At 47.5% G+C, this 17,622-nt stretch overlaps 1 protein-coding gene across 2 annotated transcripts in view; it reads right to left on the bottom strand.

Moving 5' to 3' along the window:
• LOC124711018 (dosage compensation regulator) overlaps window positions 1–17,622 on the bottom strand; it is a 189,406-nt gene that overhangs the window by 50,775 nt on the left and 121,009 nt on the right. The window lies entirely within an intron of this gene.

Raw genomic sequence — 17,622 nt, 5'->3', positions numbered from 1 at the left:
CAATGTAAAATTCGATACTAATTTGCTTGTACCAGTATGACATAAAATGAATACATCAGTCAATAATTCTGTACAATCATAACATAATTTCATTATAACTACACAAAAACAACAATAACTGCTTAAGTAAGACGGTAAAGCTCTTAGAAGTTTCAATGTGAGTAAATAGCAGTTTTAAAAAAAAAATCAACTTTCACACCCAATGACATAACCAATGTAAACTAATTAGCCTGTGGTTCCAAGTACGTATTCCTGGGGCGCTGGTTTTACAAAAATATCGACCTTCACACTCAATGATGTGACCAATGTAAACTAGTCTGTGGTTCCGAGTACTTACTCTTGGGGTGCTGGTGTAGACTTGTATACAATAAGTCTGTTGTCTAATACTGGCTTTAAGTACCTTCAGATATGTGACCACATAATGACAGCATCAGGTCAGTTACGACAGAATCAATATCCTTCTGAATAATTTAGGAGTAAAGAAGACTACTCACTGAAAAACAAAAGTAAAACACACACACACACACACACACACACACACACACACACACACACACACACACACACTTGCTCCCTTTGTGGTGGCAGCTGGACTCTCAGTGCCAGGATTGAACTTCGGCAGGTGAACTGGGGTGGAAGGGGTTTGGGTGTGTACAGGGGGAGAGTGGTGGGTGGCAGATAGAAGGGTTTGGGGTGGGCAGCTAGTGGGTTGGACGGAGGTAGCCTATTAGGTAGCTAGGAATGCATGAGGAATGGTGGCAACTGCAACAGTTAGGTATGTGATTTATGGATGTCACAACAGGTGATGAGTGGTGCATGATGAAGGTGACACGCAGATGTGAAGTAGGACGGGGAGACAGGGCAGAGGAAGGGGAAACTGTTGGGGAGGAAGGACAGTGGGTTAATGGAGACTGAAGCCAGGAAGGTTATGAGAGTAAAGGACGTGTCACATAATACCGGTTTAAGGACCTCTAGACATGTGACAACATAACGACAGTACCAGGTCGGTTATGACATAATCACTACCCTTTTCAATAATTTACAAGCAAAGGAGACCACACAATGGGAAAAACCACACACACACACACACACACACACACACACACACACACACACACACACACACAAGGTGCCAGCTGAACTCCCCAGCACCAGAATTGCAGTTTGGCAGGTGGGCTGGGGGTGCGGTGAGTACAGGGGAAGAGCAGTTGGAGGCAGGAAGAAGGGCTTTGAGGTGGGTAACTAGTGGGTTGGAGGGAGGGTGGGGCGCCATTTGCCAGCTAGGAATGCAGGAGCAAAGATGGCAACTGAACCAGTCACCAAAAAGCAGAAGCATTGAGTCGTAGACAGGCTCACAAAAAAACTTGGTATCTTCTGGAAGTAATCCTTTCTTGTGCTAAAGTACATACACACGCATGCACACATCCATATTCCTATGTCCCTATATGGTGCTGGCTGTATTCACAGTTGGAGCATTCAGCAGGTGAACCAGAGTGAGATTGGTAGAGGGAGAGAGAGCAGGAGATAGGAAAATGGATTGCAGGTGCGTAGATGGCAGCTCACAGAGAGGCAGCCAGTTTGCGGACTAGGAAAGTGGGAGGGATGGGTGGCAGATGCACTGGTGTAAATGCCAGTGGGGAGCAGCGCACAATAAAGGTGACATGGGGACACAAATTGGGTGGGGTGGTGGGACACAGGAATGGGAAACAGTTGTGTGGAGGAACATATGATTAATGGAGATTGAGGCCAAGAGGGCTATGGAAGCAAAGAATGTGTTGTAAGGATAATTTTCATTTGTGTAGTTCAGAAAAGCTGGTGATGGATCCAAATGGCCCAGTTTGGAAAGCACTCACTGAAACAGAGCATCTTGTGCTCAGGTACATATTGTGTGACTGGCTGGTCAATTCTGTTCTTGACTGCAGTTTGGTCGTGGCCATCCACTCAGATGGACAGATAGTTAGTTATCATATCGACATGAAAACCGGTTCAGTGATTGCAGCTATTTACACTAATGTACTTGGTCCAGCATATTGCAATGCCAACTCTACACCATCTTGAAGCTTTTACCATCTGGATCCCTTCTCAATACTGCTGATGCCATCTCCAGGGTGTACACGACCCGGGAATTTTTCATTGTTTTAGTTACCAGTTAAATTTTTGTGATCTTGACTGGTAAGAACCAATACTCTAACGAAGGATATTACTGTATCTTGCTTCTGCAGAATAACACTGCAGGGGGGGGGGGGGGGGGGGGACCTTAAGTCACAAAGGAAATGCGCCATATACAACAACAAAATACAGTGCTCATACAAGCGTCTGTCAACCAAAGTGTGTCAAAGGCTTTAGGAAGAATATGCAGTGCTTCCTAACAACAAATTGCCTCCAATGAGCGTGACGTGACAGCTGTTTACATTAGATTCATTTGAGCAGTTGCGGTCGGGCTCTTGTGCATGCGCAGTTGAGTTGTGTATGAGTAGTACCTTCTCCCGCTTCTGGCTACAGATGTGTGGCTGGGCGCCACTGTCTAAATTTCTCCGGTTCGGAAATATCGTAGATCCAGGGCTGATCCACAGAGCACTAGAGCAGTCTGAGATGTAGTGGGGAGGTGGGTAGTCTCCATGTGACCTGTGTTTACGTTTAGTGATTTTGCTGCTTCCTCTTCGATTATTGCTCTCACATTAAATGAAAACAAAACGGACTTCTGTGGCCGGGAGCTACCACATGAATTAAAATACATTCGCATAATTACGAAAGGCTAAAATATGTTGTTAGTTTCAGATTTTATTTCCACCTTTCTGACAGTCAAGCATTAATCGCCTTGCAGAACAATGAAGTTATTTTTGTCGGTTTGCTAAAGAGATTTGGCTTTTATTAATCTTTTGCGCAGAGACAATCAATTTATTTGAAACAAAGTGTTTAATTTCACACTGTTGGCTAGTTTCAACTCTTCGCTGCATTTCAAGAGCACGTTTTCCATCTTCTAGCTCATATGGCATTATGCCATAATAAAGAACCAAACATGAGATAATACAGTACTGGTACTCAAGAAAATTTACATCCGAATCTGGACATAACGATTGTGGACTTTAAGCTGAATTATGCATTTTAGTATGGTTCATGAAATTTCGATGCTCTTGAAGTATCCTTAGATGTCTTGTTTCTTTTATGACATAATGCAAGATCTTTTAACATTTTACATGTACGAAGATGCGGGCTTCCTGCGTCATCGTAGCTGCGTAGGCGTAGTGACACCTGTTATCTGGCGCTCTCTGGCAACTGCTGAAACGAACCAATTTCTAACATGTCACTGGTAAATATTGCGAATGGTGGCTTGAAACGTTATACTTTCAAAGTAAATTTCCTTTTACACAAGATGAACTATGCGTGAGAATGTACGATGAATTTCTTAAATCACAGAGCGTTTAACTCTCATTTAAAAATCAACTCTTTGAGGAAAACCATCTAGAAGAATTTTGAGCCCAGAAGATCAGACATTTACATTGTTATTAAAAATTTTACTGGCGCATTTGTGTGATGTATCTTAAAGTGTAACACACGCAAAAAGATCAGCATTACATGTGGAAGCTTAGCTTCTCTTGCAGCTTAATCTTCGAGACCAATATCATTTGTGAAAGCTTTGTTTTTCTTGTAGCAACACTATGAATGTTAATTTAAACCATTAACTTTTCTTTTTTGTGTGTTCGCGCTACATACAGGGTGTTTCAAAAATGCCCGGTATATTTGAAACGGCAATAAAAACTAAACGAGCAGCGATAGAAATACACCGTTTGTTGCAATATGCTTGGGACAACAGTACATTTTCAGGCAGACAAACTTTCGAAATTACAGTAGTTACAATTTTCAACAACAGATGGCGCTGCGGTCTGGGAAACTCTATAGTACGATATTTTCCACATATCCACCATGCGTAGCAATAATATGGCGTAGTCTCTGAATGAAATTACCCGAAACCTTTGGTTGGTTGGTTTTGGGGATTAAAGGGACCAGACTGCTACGGTCATCGGTCCCTTTTTCCAAATACAAAGAACACCCACAGAGAATAAAAACGAGGAACAGAATAGATCACAGACGATAGAGAACAAGAGAAACTGAGACAAAGAAAAGACAAAACGAACTAAAACCACACAGAGTGTGACAGTGGTTGGCCGACCATAGAAATAAAAAAGGAAAAGCCAACCACTTAGAAACACATTAAAAAAAGCAGTTTAAAATCATAGGCCAAAGGCCAGAATCAACACAAAACAATAAGAGAAAACAGAAACACTCAGATTAAATGATAAAATCCCGCTGCCCGAATAAAACGTAAAACTAAGTCAGCCATAGTGGAGTCGTCTGCTAAAAGGGCAGGGAGCGTAGCAGGCAGCGCAAATGTCTGCCTGACCACAGCTAAAAGGGGGCAGGCCATCAAAATGTGGGCCACTGTCAAAGCCACCCCACAGCGACATAGAGGAGGGTCCTCCCGGCGCAGTAAATAACTGTGTGTCAGCCGGGAGTGGCCAATGCGGAGCCGGCAAAGAACTACTGAGTCCCTGCGAGTGGCTCGCAGGGATGACTGCCACACAGCCGTCGTCTCCTTGACAGCACGGAGTTTATTGCGCATTGTCAGTTCGCGCCATTCATCGTCCCATAGCGCCAAGATTTTGCGGCGGAAGACTGCCCGCAAATCAGTCTCTGGGAGGCCAACGTCCAGAGATGGCTTACTGGTGGCCTCTTTCGCCAGGCGGTCAACATGTTCGTTACCCGGGATACAGACATGACCGGGGGTCCACACAAAGACCACAGAGCGGCCGCAACGGGCAAGAGTATGTAGAGACTCTTGGATAGCCATCACCAGACGAGAACGAGGGAAACACTGGTCGAGAGCTCGTAAACCGCTCAGGGAATCGCTACAGATAACGAAGGACTCACCTGAGCAGGAGCGGATATACTCTAGGGCATGAAAGATGGCGACCAGTTCAGCAGTGTAAACGCTGCAGCCATCCGGCAAGGAACGTTGTTCGGAATGGTCCCCTAGAGTGAGCGCATATCCGACACGACCAGCAACCATCGAACCGTCAGTGTAAACAACACCAGAGCCCCGATACGTGGCCAGGATGGAATAAAAGCGGCAGCGGAAGGCCTCTGGAGGGACTGAGTCCTTAGGGCCATGTGCCAAGTCGAGCCGAAGGCAAGGGCGACGAACACACCATGGAGGTGTATGCAAAGTAGCCCGGAAAGGAGGTGGAACAGTGAAACCCTGAAGCCCAGAGAGAAGCTCTTTGACGCGGACCGCTATTGTACAACCAGACCGGGGCCGACGTTCTGGCATACGGACGACCGACCGCGGGAACAGGAGACGATAGTTTGGATGCCCGGGCGAGCTTAGAACATGGGCAGCATAAGCGGCCAGCAAACGTTGGCGTCGGAACCGCAGTGGAGGTACACCTGCCTCCACTAGTACGCTGTCCACAGGGCTGGTGCGGAAAGCACCAGTGGCAAGGCGTATCCCGCTGTGGAGAATTGGGTCCAGCACCCGTAGTGCAGATGGGGATGCTGAGCCATAAGCCAGGCTCCCATAATCCAGACGGGACTGGATTAACGCCTGGTAGAGCCGCAACAGGGTAGAGCGGTCGGCGCCCCAGCGGGTGTGGCTCAAGTATCTCAGAGCGTTTAGATGCCGCCAACACGTCTGTTTAAGCTGCCGGATATGAGGCAGCCAAGTCAACCGGGCATCGAAAACCACCCCCAAAAACCTGTGGGTCTCCACCACAGCAAGGAGTTCATCGGCAAGAGAAAGCCGCGGCTCAGGATGGACTGTTCGGCGCCGGCAGAAATGCATAACGCGGGTCTTGGCTGCCGAAAACTGAAACCCATGCGCTACAGCCCAAGACTGCACCTTACAGATAGTGCCCTGTAGCTGACGTTCAACAGCTCCAATGCCAGTAGAGCTGTAATAAAGGCAGAAGTCGTCAGCATACAGGGAAGCGGAGACAGAATTTCCCACGGCCGCAGCAAGCCCGTTAATGGCTATTAAAAACAGACAGACACTTAAAACAGAGCCCTGTGGCACACCGTTCTCCTGGACGTGGGAGGAACTATACGAGGCTGCGACTTGCACGCGGAAGGTACAACACGACAGAAAATTGCGGATAAAAATCGGCAGAGGACCCCGAAGGCCCCATCCATGAAGCGTAGAAAGAATGTGATGACGCCATGTCGTACCGTACGCCTTCCGCATGTCGAAAAAGACAGCGACCAGGTGCTGACGGCGGGCAAAAGCAGTATGGATGGTCGACTCCAGGCTCACCAGATTGTCGGTGGCGGAGCGGCCTCTACGGAACCCACCCTGAGACGGAACCAGAAGGCCCCTAGACTCCAGTACCCAATGCAAGCGCCGGCTCACCATCCGTTCAAGCAACTTGCAAAGAACGTTGGTGAGGCTAATGGGACGGTAGCTGTCCACCTCCAGAGGGGTCTTTCCAGGTTTCAAAACGGGGATGACAATGCCTTCCCACCTTTGCGACGGAAACTCCCCCTCGACCCAAAGACGGTTGTAAAGATCGAGAAGGCGCCGCTGGCAGGCCACTGAAAGGTGTTTCAGCATCTGACAGTGGATGCCATCTGGCCCAGGAGCGGTATCAGGGCAAGCAGCTAGGGCACTGCGAAATTCCCACTCACTGAATGGAGCATTGTAAGATTCCGGGTGGTTGGTGCGAAACGAAAGGCTCCGACGTTCCATCCGCTCTTTAATGGAGCGGAAAGCCTGGGGGTAATTCGCAGAAGTGGAACTCATAGCAAAATGCTCTGCTAAGCGATTTGCAATGACGTCGGAGTCAGTACAAACGGCTCCATTCAGTGAGAGCGCAGGGACGCTGGTAGGGGTCCGATAGCCGTAGACGCGTCGAATCTTGGCCCAGACCTGCGAGGGAGTGACATGGAGGCCAATGGTGGACACATACCGCTCCCAGCACTCCTTCTTGCCTTGGCGGATGAGGAGGCGGGCCCGCGCACGCAGCCGTTTGAAGGCGATAAGGTGGGCTAAGGAGGGATGTCGCTTGTGACGCTGGAGCGCCCGCCGGCGATCTTTAATCGCTTCAGCGATCTCAGGGGACCACCAAGGCACAGCCTTCCGCCGAGGGGACCCAGAAGAACGGGGAATGGCAGACGCGGCGACAGTAACGATGCCGGTGGTGACCGATTGAACCACCGCATCAATGTCATCAGTAGAGAGAGGCTCAAAAGCAGCAGTGGAGGAGAACAAATCCCAGTCAGCCTTATTCATAGCCCATCTGCTAGGGCGCCCAGAAGAGTGACGCTGTGGTAGTGACAAAAAGAGCGGAAAGTGGTCACTACCACACGGGTCATCATGCACACTCCATTGGACAGACCGTAAGAGGCTATGGCTACAGATGGAAAGGTCAATGGCGGAGTAGGTGCCATGCGCCACACTGAAGTGTGTGAAGGCACCATCATTTAACAGCGAGAGATCGAGCTGCGACAAGAAATGCTCAACGATGGCGCCTCGACCTGTGGCCACTGACCCACCCCACAGAGGGTTATGGGCGTTGAAGTCGCCCAATAGCAAGAAAGGTGGCGGCAATTGGGCGACCAGTGCAGCCAGGACATGCTGCGACACATCACCATCCGGTGGAAGGTAAAGACTGCAGACGGTAATAGCCTGTGGCGTCCACACGCATACAGCGACAGCCTCTAAAGGCGTCTGGAGAGGGATAGACTCGCTGTGCAGAGTGTGAAGGACATATATGCAGACGCCACCAGACACCCTTTCATAAGCTGCTCGGTTCTTATAATAACCCCGATAGCCACGGAGGGCGGGGGTTCGCATTGCCGGAAACCAAGTTTCCTGCAGAGCAATGCAAAGGAAAGGATGAAGGCTGATAAGCTGGCGGAGCTCAGCTAGATAGTGGAAGAAACCGCCGCAGTTCCACTAGAGGATGGTATTGTCCATGGCGGAGAAAGGCGTGACAGGACGGGGAAGGCAGATTACGCCGCTGGGTCACCTGCTGCCTCCGATTGAGCACCCGTGCTAGTGCTATCCATGGCGTCTGAGGGACCGGCGAGATCTAGGTCCTCAGCGGACGCCAGGATCTCCACCTCGTCCTCAGACGCAGAGCTGGAAGGTGGCGGTGGGGTGGCTGCCACCGCGAGTTCCTTGGGCTTAGAGCTCTTCTTCTTTGATTTCTCACGCTGCTCCTTGGGTTTAACTGGCTGGGAGGGCTTCACCGATTCAGTCTCCGGGACTGAGGAGGATCGTGAAGCCCGTCGACCAGCTGATTGCGGGCACTTACGCCACTGTCGGTCGTCAGCCTTCCCACTGGTGGAAACCTGGGAAGGGAGGGACCCGAGGGACCCCTTGCGAGCGTGAGAAGCCGAAGCAGGGACAGACGTCCCTGATGGGGGGGATGGTGGCGCAGGAGCAACCCGGTGGGTAGAGCCCCCCACTGGCAAGGGGGCAGGAGGAGTTGTACCACTCAGCGATCCGGCCGGAAGTCGTGAAACTGATGGGGCGAGCACAGGTGTTGTATCGGCGGCGTAGGATGACGTCATTCGCACGGGATGTAATCGGTCATATTTCCGTTTGGCCTCAGTATAAGTCAGTCGGTCCAGAGTCTTATATTCCATGATTTTGCGTTCTTTCTGGAAGATTCTGCAGTCTGGCGAGCAAGGTGAATGGTGCTCCCCGCAGTTGACACAGATGGGAAGCGGGGCAGATGGAGTATCGGGATGGGACGGGCGTCCGCAATCTCGACATGTGAGGTTGGAAGTGCAGCGGGAAGACATATGGCCGAACTTCCAGCACTTGAAGCACCGCATCGGGGGAGGAATATAGGGCCTGACGTCACATCGGTAGACCATCACCTTGACCTTTTCCGGTAACGTATCACCTCGAAGGCCAAGATGAAGGCACCGGTAGCTATCTGGTTTTCCTTCGGACCCCGATGAACGCGCCGGACGAAATGTACACCTCTGCGCTCTAAGTTGGCGCGCAGCTCGTCATCAGACTGCAAAAGAAGGCCCTTATGGTAAATAACTCCCTGGACCATATTTAAACTCTTATGCGGTGTGATCGTAAAAGCAACATCCCCCAACTTGTCACAAGCAAGTAACCGTCGTGACTGGGCAGAGGATGCCGTTTGGATCAGGACCGATCCAGAGCGCATTTTTGACAAGCCCTCCACCTCCCCAAACTTGTCCTCTAAATGCTCGACGAAGAACTGAGGCTTTGTGGAGAGAAAAGACTCCCCATCAGCTCTCGTACAAACTAAGAATCGGGGCGAATAATTGCTACTGCCATCCTGAGATTTACGTTCCTCCCACGGCGTGGCCAGAGAGGGGAACGTTTTCGGATTGTACTTTTCAGCATTAAATTGAGCCCGAGAACGCTTAGAGACTGCTGGCGGCTGGCCGCCAGCGAGAGATGATGTACCACGCTTCATTGCGGGTCATCCGCCCTGATGCCACCTACTCCGACCAAGGGCCCTCCCCACGGGCGCCACCCAACCGCAGCAAGAGCCACCTGGCAGGACGGCCATTGCCGGGAGTCCTGATGCCCCAAGGAGATGGGCACCTACCCCTTGGCATACGTGGGGAGTTAACGGCGCAGGCATCAGTAGAGCGATCCCTGTGTTGTCAGGGGGCTACAACCAAGAGGGTACATGGCGGCCCCACCACAACGGGCTGGCTACTGTGCTGGATCTTAGGTGCAAAAATGGCCAAGGTCGTCGTCGCAGTTAAAAGAAACACTGCAGAGTGCAGCGTGGTAATCGCCCAAGAGATCGAAAACGAGCAGGACACCATTGCAACGACGAGAAAGACGGCTAAAGGTCTAATTGCACGACGGATACAGTGCACCATGTAAGGCGCCCTTCCCCAATTGGCTCGCTCTTCGGAATAATTTAGAAAGATGGAGGTCAAACCCGAGAGGGGACCATCACATAAGGCCGAAACATGTGAGACTCCTTTTAGTCGCCTCTTACGACAGGCAGGAATACCACGGGCCTATTCTAACCCCCGAACCCGCAGGGGGGCCCGAAACCTTTGACAACATGTCTGGCGGAATGGCTTCACATGCAGATGAGATGTACTGCTTCAGCTGTTCAATTGTTTCTGGATTCTGGCGGTACACCTGGTCTTTCAAGTGTCCCCACAGAAAGAAGTCACAGGGGTTCATGTCTGGCGAATAGGGAGACCAATCCACGCCGCCTCCTGTATGTTTCGGATAGCCCAAAGCAATCACACGATCATCGAAATATTCATTCAGGAAATTAAAGACGTCGGCCGTGCGATGTGGCTGGGCACCATCTTGCATAAACCACGAGGTGTTCGCAGTGTCGTCTAAGGCAGTTTGTACCGCCACAAATTCACGAAGAATGTCCAGATAGCGTGATGCAGTAATCGTTTCGGATCTGAAAAATGGGCCAATGATTCCTTTGGAGGAAATGGCGGCCCAGACCAGTACTTTTTGAGGATGCAGGGACGATGGGACTGCAACATGGGGCTTTTCGGTTCCCCATATGCGCCAGTTCTGTTTATTGACGAAGCCGTCCAGGTACAAATAAGCTTCGTCAGTAAACCAAATGCTGCCCACATGCATATCGCCGTTATCAATCCTGTGCACTATATCGTTAGCGAATGTGTCTCGTGCAGCAATGGTAGCGGCGCTGAGGGGTTGCCGCGTTTGAATTTTGTATGGATAGAGGTGTAAACTCTGGCGCATGAGACGATACGTGGACGTTGGCGTCATTTGGACCGCAGCTGCAACACGGCAAACGGAAACCCGAGGCCGCTATTGGATCACCTGCTGCACTAGCTGCGCGTTGCCTTCTGTGGTTGCCGTACGCGGTCGCCCTACCTTTCCAGCACGTTCATCCGTCACGTTCCCAGTCCGTTGAAATTTTTCAAACAGATCCTTTATTGTATCGCTTTTCGGTCCTTTGGTTACATTAAACCTCCGTTGAAAACTTCGGCTTGTTGCAACAACACTGGTGTTCTAGGCGGTGGAATTCCAACGCCAGAAAAATCCTCTGTTCTAAGGAATAAACCATGTTGTCTACAGCATACTTGCACGTTGTGAATGGCACACGCTTACAGCAGAAAGACGACGTACGGAATGGCGCTCCCACAGACTGCGTTGTCTTCTATATCTTTCACATCACTTGCAGCGCCATCTGTTGTTGAAAATTGTAACTACTGTAATTTCGAAAGTTTGCCCGCCTGAAAATGTACTGTTGTCCCAAGGATATTGCTACAAACGGTGTATTTCTATCGCTGCTCGTTTAGTTTTTATTGCCGTTTCAAATATACCGGTCATTTTTGAAACACCCTGTAAGAGTGATCTTGCTATTGGTTGACTACATCACGTGTCCTATGCTGTCATCAGCTGGTGAGATCACGTGACATGAGCCATGACTGGCTTACAAAAGCGCATCGCAATCTCTATTTCATTGCTTGGGAAAGTAACATGCACTGTTTGGTGGAATTCAAATTTATACCTCCGTAACACGAAAAAAATGCATCGTAGATGTTGCTGCACATCAAAGATCTTTCCAAAACGTGTTTTTTCTCACCTGGGTTTTGTTTTCTAAAATGCCAGCAATTTCTACCTCTGTGTAGAAAACCATAAACATTCTAAGGATTGATAAGTTTTACAGTGCCGAGGAAAAATATACTGTCACTTAAAACGGAAAAAAAGTGTATTTTCACCTGGGAGAAAGTGTATTTTCAACCGGAAAATCCGGGAATTTTTTTTCCTTCTCCATGTATACACCCTGCCTCTCCCTATACTAGGAAATCCCTCGTGGCCATGGACTTGCAACAATCGAACACTACCTCCCCAATGCACTTCAGACACCAAACCACATCACCCTTTCTTCATACATTTTACCGACTCTATCTTGAAAAATTCTCCTTCGAGCATTGTAATATTTCTGGCTTTGCAGCCATCATATTCGGCCACAAGCAGCTCTTTTTAGAGCAGCTGAGAAGGCAGCAGTTGGTGTGAGGTACTAATGACATATGGTTTGTTCGGTACAGGTATAGTGAGAAAAGACTGCCTAAACTGTCGCCCTGCTCCACAATTGGTTGCTGTGTTCGGAAGTTGGGCACCAAATTGGCAACCTTCTATTATTAATATCTGAAAAATTAAACAGCATATTTACTTGAATTTCAAATTAAAGCATCTTTCAATAGTGTGTTACCATTCCATTATTTCATAAGTACTAATAACCAGCAAAATAATAAACTGCAAAACAAAAATGCAGACTAAGCACATTGGTGATCTTCGGATGGTGTCCAACTTGGATGGCGGGTGAAATGGTTCGGCTCCTTGATTAGAGCTCATTCGGCAGTCTCTGAGAATGAACATGTTGTCTGCCGCTGTATCCGTTAAGACTTAACTTACAATGTCTGGTTGAGAACAGTGTGACTGTAATTACAGAAATACACAGTTAATTATTTTGTTGAAGAATGGAAAGTATCTGTGGCTCTAAAGCGGAACGTAATTCTGCAGTTTCTCGTGTTCTGCCAATAAAAAGCGAGTGGCATCCCTTATAAACAAACTGATTGGAAATTTAATTATTTCTAAAATAACAGTTCTATGCTAAGAGTTTCTTACCGAATAGGCACCTCAAGTGTACTGCAATCTTAGCACAAATGAGATCAGTGACACGTCACCTGTGATAGCACAGAGGAGGTATTTATGTTTGGGGAGCTGTCTATCTACCTACATTTATACTCTGCAAGCCACCCAAAGGTGTGTGGCGGAGGGCACTTTACATGACACTGTCATTACCTCCCTTTCCTGTTCCAGTCGTGTATGGTTTGCGGGAAGAACGACTGCCGGAAAGCCTCCGTGCACGGTAGAATCTCTCTAATTTTACATTCGTGATCTCCTTGGGAGGTATAAGTAGTGGGAAGCAATATATTCGAAACCTCATCCAGAAACGCCCCCTCTCGAAACCTGGACAGCAAGCTACACTGCGATGCAGAGTGCCTCTCTTGCAGAGTCTGCCACTTGAGTTTGCTAAACATCTCCGCAACGCTATCATGCGTATCAAGTAACCCTGTGACGAAAGGCATCGTTCTTCTTTGGATCTTCTCTATCTCCTCTGTCAACCTGCCCTGGTACGGATCCCACACTGATGAGCAATACTCAAGTATAGGTTGAACCAGTGTTTTGTAACCCACCTCCTTTGTTGATGGACTACATTTTCTAAGGACTCTCCCAATGAATCTCAACCTGGCACCCGCCTTACCAACAATTAATTTCATATGATCATTTCACTTCAAATCGTTCCGCACGCATACTCCCAGATATTTTACGGAAGTAACTGCTACCAGTGTTTGTTCCGCTATCGTATAATCATACAATAAAGGATCCTTCTTTCTATGAATTCGCAATACATTACATTTGTCTATGTTAAGGGTCAGTTGCCACTCCCTGCACCAAGTGCCTATCCGCTGCAGATCTTCCTGCATTTTGCTGCAATTTTCTAATGCTGCAACTTCTCTGTATACTACAGCATCATCCGCGAAAAGCCGCATGGAACTTCCGACACTATCTACTAGGTCATTTATATATATTGTGAAAAGCAATGGTCCCATAACACTCCCTTGTGGCACGCCAGAGGATACTTTAACGTCTGTAGACGTTTCTCCATTGAGAACAAGGTACGAAAAAGAGAAATGTTTATCATCACTTCTCTCTCTCTCTCTCTCTCTCTCTTTTTCAATCTGCCATACCATGTGCACCCACAATGCACCATTATATGGACCTTCTAGAGGAAACCTTTCTAGCTTCCCAAAACCCAAGCCACTTGTCTGAATCAGGTTCACTGATATCTTCACAATATGGACTCAGGGCCAAGATACCCTCTACTCAGTCCTTCACAATCTGAACACCTTCTCTCATATCTGCTTCAACCGGTCCTCCTCAATCCCTCCACACCATGTTTCTGGACACTGTGCTCCATCTTTCAGATGGCTTCATCAACAGATCTGTCTACACTAAAGCCACTAACCACCAACACTATCTGCATGTTGGCAGCTATCATCTCTTTCACACCAAGAAATCACTTAAATACAGCCTGACCACCTGGGAACAGCATGTGATGAGAATTATCATGCCCAGTATGCTGAAGGTCTCACGAGGGCCTTCACAGACAGGCACTACTCCCTAATAACCCCATCACTCCCGAGAATCAGTCACAAAGCAGCGTCCCTCTCATCACCCAGTATTGCACTCTGGGCTGGAGCAACTGAATCAGAGCTTAGTATCATCATACCCCGAAATGACTGAGATCCAACACTATCCTCCCCACCCAATCCATGCAACTTCTTAGACCATCCACATGTCACTCCCACTCCCAACCACTTGCCAATGTGATCATATCCCTGTGGAAGACCAAGGCCCAAGACCTGCCTAATCCACCCACCCAGCAGTTCCTACTCCAGCCTTGTCAGAGGCTTATCCCCCCCCATCAGTGATAGGGCTATCTGCGAAAGCAGTCGTCATACACTGACCCTGTCGCAGTCACTGGACAGCTTTATATGTCGGTATGACAACCAACCAGCTGTCCATCAGAGTGGATGGCCACCACCAAACTGTGGTCAAGGATAAAATTGACCACCCTGACTCTCAACAGGCAGCTGAGCACAAGATGCTCAGTTTCAATGAGTGCTTTGCAACCCGGGCCATCTTGATCTTTCACTCCACTTCCAGCTTTTCTGAACCATGCAGATGGGAGTTATCCTTGCACATGCCCTTTGCTCCCATAACTCTCCTGGTCTCAATCTCCTTTAACCCTCTGTTCCTCCACCCAACAGTTTCCCATTTCCGTGTCCCATCATCCCTATCAATTCATGCCTCTGTGTCACCTTTATTGTGCACTGCTCCCCAATGGCATTTACACCAGTGCATCACATGCCTGGCCTGTGCACCCGCCACCCCTCCCTCTCACATTCCTAGCCAGCAAACTGGCTGCCTCTCTCTGAGCTTCCATCTACCCATCTGCAATCCTTTTTCCTGTCTCTTGCCTCTCTCCCCTCTACCAATCTCAATCCATACCACCTGCTGAATGCTGGAATCTTGAGTCCAGCCAGCACCATATACGGGTACAGAAACATGCACATATATGTGTGCTCGTGTGTGTGTGTGTGTGTGTGTGTGTGTGTGTGTGTGTACTTGACCAATTACCCTTCTCAATCCTGCTCAATGCCTACGAGGCATGCTGTAACAGGTGTTAACATTTGTAACACGCCTCATTACTGAACACTGTGAGAATTAGAGACAGACACTCAACTTTCAATTATTAGTGTTGCAAACCTCAATTGGAAAGAAATGGAACCATTATAGGATCACCTTGTTGTCCATCTGCCTGTCTGCCTGTCTTTCTGTCCAACTTAAAAATCCTTTTCTCATGAATGGATAGACATATCAAGTTGACATTTGTGTCATGTTCTGATGTCTATAGTCCCTTGGTGGTGTAACAAACTGAAGCTTCTAAATCAATGCAATCAAAGGATATGGCCATTTATGTCACATATTTTGATACTCGCAAACTCACTCATTGAAACGTGTAGAGTACTTCCCTTTGGTCTAGAATCAAGAAATTTGGCAAAAAGTAGGATTCACATTACAACCAAAGGCAAAGAATCTGAAAACTGTAAATCTGTAATTATATCGCACATGGGTGGTCCTTTGTTAACTGACTGAATTTGTCCATCTGTTGAGATCCATTGCATACATGCGCGCGCGCGCGCACGCACGCACGCACACTTGAAATAAAAAATCGGTAGTTCTGCATTCAGGCTGACTGGGTCCCAACTGAATTCAAAACTACTGATTACAATAATAAGTGTTGCCTGCATTTCACATGACTTTATCTGTATTATTGACATTAATACATTCTGAAGTCTTGAAAACTCTGGGACCGATATCTTGCCAGTATAAATATCAATAATAGGCCAAACAGAAGGATATTCTTCCATTCTCCCATTCCCAGAATGGATGAACTGTGTATGTGTACAATCAAGCTTGTACGGAACCCTCAGTGCGCAAGCGCTATTCGCGCCTGGGTAGTTTTTTATTTTATTTTCTAATGTGAGAAATATTTGAGACATACAAAGAAACTTGACTATTAGCCAAAAGCTGGAGTGAACTGATGATCTGAGAAGTAGCAATGTTGCAGCGGCAGTTGCACATAGAAAAGAATGTCAGAAAGAACACTCTACTTGGCACAGCATTTTGTCGTACAGAATGTTTTGAGCATTTGTTTAAAAAGATAATCTTCCATTTATTTTTACAGAGTGATCAGCACTAAACCTGTTGGGCTTTAGAGAATGTCTAACCACTTCAAACATTCAAAATTTTCATACCGCTTTTTGTTACTGTATATCTATTATTCTGTAGCCTATACACTCGTTCTCTCACATGTTGAAGACCTTGTGATGATTCCAAAAACTTTGCCATGGACACTACCAGTATTGCACAGATCACAGATCAGTCAACACAATTAACATTAATTTGTTGCTAAGATTTTTGACACAACTGAACGTCACGCATAAAAGGTGGTACTAAAATCCACCAGATAAATAATGCATACAACGCTGTCAAATGCACATTATCTGATACGGCCATATGATTTTCAGTTTGTACTTCTGCGAAGTATACTTGTGACTGTGTCAATTTCTGGCATCAGCAAAGCTTTACACAAAGAAAAATTGTTCTGTGGTCAGAGATGCCAAACGTGGATAGCAGTTCTACGTGTGCACCAGGCGATCCTGTGGTGACTGTTGGACTGGATGACAGAGGGCAGAGTAAGCCATGTAGCAACAGTTGGGCACATGCTAGTTGTGGATTGCAAGCGCGGGAATGCTACAGCATTGTCCGAATGATGGGTCAGCGGCCCAGTTGCTGTTTACTCAGTGGATAGCAAGGAGCACATCACATTGGTATTAGTGCTTTGGACTCTTTCAGATTTTGGTCAGTGTCAGCATTCAAATTTGAATTTAAACTGGACCATTCGCCTTGGCTAGATGTAGCAATTCATCTGTCTGATCGACTCCAATTGTATGCAGGTTTATTCTGTAAATTGAGCTGTTTTCGGTTAGCAAGTCTCGGGGGCATTTTTCTTATTTCCTATGGGACACGTCATGTGGGATGTTGTGCTGAAGAGCGAGTTGGGCTACTCATTGACTGTAGTGTCATAAAATTGTACCGTGGCACTGATCTGCAAATTTCCATGTATATGTGGTTAATTGGATGCCTTTCTGATTTAGACTTTCCGGGTGTGTAAATCATGCTGAACTGTGTGCATGATATTCTTGAGAAGTGATGTGAGCTTCAGGGCACTTAGTGATGAGGGTACAAGTTTGCAGGTTCCACTGGCCGAAATTTGCAATTGAGGGAGTTAGTTAATTTCTGTGATTACAATCAATCCTATCAAGGTGTTAAACTGTATTTGCTCCAAATTGCCTCATGTTCAAGCGGCACGGTGAACGTAAAGTTAGTTAAGACTGAAAGTGATAATTTGTTGTTTATGAGTTTGTCCTTAGCTTGGGACTGCAGTAAAGTGAGCCATGTACTGATGAAAGGAGATGTGT

Source organism: Schistocerca piceifrons, chromosome 1, assembly GCF_021461385.2.
Source record: "Schistocerca piceifrons isolate TAMUIC-IGC-003096 chromosome 1, iqSchPice1.1, whole genome shotgun sequence".
Lineage (NCBI taxonomy): Eukaryota > Metazoa > Arthropoda > Insecta > Orthoptera > Acrididae > Schistocerca > Schistocerca piceifrons.
Note: the sequence above shows the minus strand (reverse complement) of the source record. Positions and strands in the feature narration are given on the sequence as shown.